Source organism: Leptodactylus fuscus, chromosome 1, assembly GCF_031893055.1.
Source record: "Leptodactylus fuscus isolate aLepFus1 chromosome 1, aLepFus1.hap2, whole genome shotgun sequence".
NCBI lineage: Eukaryota > Metazoa > Chordata > Amphibia > Anura > Leptodactylidae > Leptodactylus > Leptodactylus fuscus.
In genome coordinates this window covers 95,524,326-95,526,825 of record NC_134265.1, presented here as the reverse complement: position 1 = coordinate 95,526,825, position 2,500 = coordinate 95,524,326, and the positions used below count along the sequence as shown (strand labels likewise).

General features: G+C 52.1%; 1 non-coding gene and 2 pseudogenes across 1 annotated transcript; all 3 read right to left on the bottom strand.

The window, feature by feature from the left end:
• Nucleotides 1-680: 680 nt before the first annotated feature.
• On the bottom strand, nt 681-789 carry LOC142190492 (5S ribosomal RNA; annotated as a pseudogene).
• Nucleotides 790-1,504: 715 nt separating this feature from the next.
• LOC142190545 (5S ribosomal RNA) lies at nt 1,505-1,614 on the bottom strand (annotated as a pseudogene).
• A 714-nt stretch (nt 1,615-2,328) lies between these two features.
• LOC142191106 (5S ribosomal RNA) lies at nt 2,329-2,447 on the bottom strand. The gene has a single exon (XR_012714718.1). It is a non-coding gene; the product is annotated as a 5S ribosomal RNA (ribosomal RNA).
• Between the last annotated feature and the right edge of the window lie 53 nt (nt 2,448-2,500).

Here is a 2,500-nt window from a genome sequence, read left to right as displayed (position 1 = left end):
GCAGCCTGGCTGCTGGCAGCTCTTTGCACTACTTCACGCTAGACCTTCTTCTTCACTTTTTGCCTTCTCTTAAGGGAACTTCATACTCCAACAGGAGCAGTGCAAGAGCTGGGGGGCGGCCCTTATACCCACAGGTGTTGTTCAGCAACCAGTCACAGGCCGCAGCCGCCCTCTTTCAAAAGGGCTGGGCGCAAGGTCTGCGCAGGGCTAAGAAACCATCCCGGGGGTGAAAGAAAGAGCAAGCTGGACCAGAGCCCATTGTCCAGTAGTCGGCTAAGGAAGAAGTTGAGATGGTTGCCCGTGCCTGGAAGCGAAGCTGCTTTTCAGTCAGCTTCTCTTTTCTTAGGGCGCGTTGTCTGCAAAGATGTTCAGCCTGTGTTGCCCTGTAAATTGGTCTGCAGGTTACTAGCTATGGCTTCCAGCCCGGCGGGAGGCCCAGATACTATGGAAATGAAGCCTGCTATTATTAAAAGTAAAAAGCCACAACGCTGGTGGCCACCACGCCCGCTGCGGCTGCTAAGAGTGATAGCGGTAAGACTGAGAATACTAGGATTTTGCAAGGCCTAAAGAGTGCAAGAGAGAAAGCGAATGTAAAAGAAGCAAGTGTGCAGTGTAAAAAGTGAATGTAAAAATGGCATAGAGGAGAGTGACCCCTGCTGGTGGAAGTGAGGAAAAGCAAAAGCCTACAGCACCTGGTATTCCCAGGCGGTCTCCCATCCAAGTACTAACCAGGCCCGACCCTGCTTAGCTTCCGAGATCAGACGTGTTCAGGGTGGTGTGGCTGTAGGCAGAGACAGTCTTCTCACTTACTCCTCTTCTACTTTGCAGCCTGGCTGCTGGCAGCTCTTTGCACTACTTCACGCTAGACCTTCTTCTTCACTTTTTGCCTTCTCTTAAGGGAACTTCATACTCCAACAGGAGCAGTGCAAGAGCTGGGGGGCGGCCCTTATACCCACAGGTGTTGTTCAGCAACCAGTCACAGGCCGCAGCCGCCCTCTTTCAAAAGGGCTGGGCGCAAGGTCTGCGCAGGGCTAAGAAACCATCCCGGGGGTGAAAGAAAGAGCAAGCTGGACCAGAGCCCATTGTCCAGTAGTCGGCTAAGGAAGAAGTTGAGATGGTTGCCCGTGCCTGGAAGCGAAGCTGCTTTTCAGTCAGCTTCTCTTTTCTTAGGGCGCGTTGTCTGCAAAGATGTTCAGCCTGTGTTGCCCTGTAAATTGGTCTGCAGGTTACTAGCTATGGCTTCCAGCCCGGCGGGAGGCCCAGATACTATGGAAATGAAGCCTGCTATTATTAAAAGTAAAAAGCCACAACGCTGGTGGCCACCACGCCCGCTGCGGCTGCTAAGAGTGATAGCGGTAAGACTGAGAATACTAGGATTTTGCAAGGCCTAAAGAGTGCAAGAGAGAAAGCGAATGTAAAAGAAGCAAGTGTGCAGTGTAAAAAGTGAATGTAAAAATGGCATAGAGGAGAGTGACCCCTGCTGGTGGAAGTGAGGAAAAGCAAAAGCCTACAGCACCTGGTATTCCCAGGCGGTCTCCCATCCAAGTACTAACCAGGCCCGACCCTGCTTAGCTTCCAGAGATCAGACGTGTTCAGGGTGGTGTGGCTGTAGGCAGAGACAGTCTTCTTACTTACTCCTCTTCTACTTTGCAGCCTGGCTGCTGGCAGCTCTTTGCACTACTTCACGCTAGACCTTTTTCTTCACTTTTTGCCTTCTCTTAAGGGAACTTCATACTCCAACAGGAGCAGTGCAAGAGCTGGGGGCGGCCCTTATACCCACAGGTGTTGTTCAGCAACCAGTCACAGGCCGCAGCCGCCCTCTTTCAAAAGGGCTGGGCGCAAGGTCTGCGCAGGGCTAAGAAACCATCCCGGGGGTGAAAGAAAGAGCAAGCTGGACCAGAGCCCATTGTCCAGGAGTCGGCTAAGGAAGAAGTTGAGATGGTTGCCCGTGCCTGGAAGCGAAGCTGCTTTTCAGTCAGCTTCTCTTTTCTTAGGGCACGTTGTCTGCAAAGATGTTCAGCCTGTGTTGCCCTGTAAATTGGTCTGCAGGTTACTAGCTATGGCTTCCAGCCCGGCGGGAGGCCCAGATACTATGGAAATGAAGCCTGCTATTATTAAAAGTAAAAAGCCACAACGCTGGTGGCCACCACGCCCGCTGCGGCTGCTAAGAGTGATAGCGGTAAGACTGAGAATACTAGGATTTTGCAAGGCCTAAAGAGTGCAAGAGAGAAAGCGAATGTAAAAGAAGCAAGTGTGCAGTGTAAAAAGTGAATGTAAAAATGGCATAGAGGAGAGTGACCCCTGCTGGTGGAAGTGAGGAAAAGCAAAAGCCTACAGCACCTGGTATTCCCAGGCGGTCTCCCATCCAAGTACTAACCAGGCCCGACCCTGCTTAGCTTCCGAGATCAGACGAGATCGGGCGTGTTCAGGGTGGTGTGGCCGTAGGCAGAGACAGGCTTCTCAATTACTCCTCTTCTACTTTGCAGCCTGGCTGCTGGCA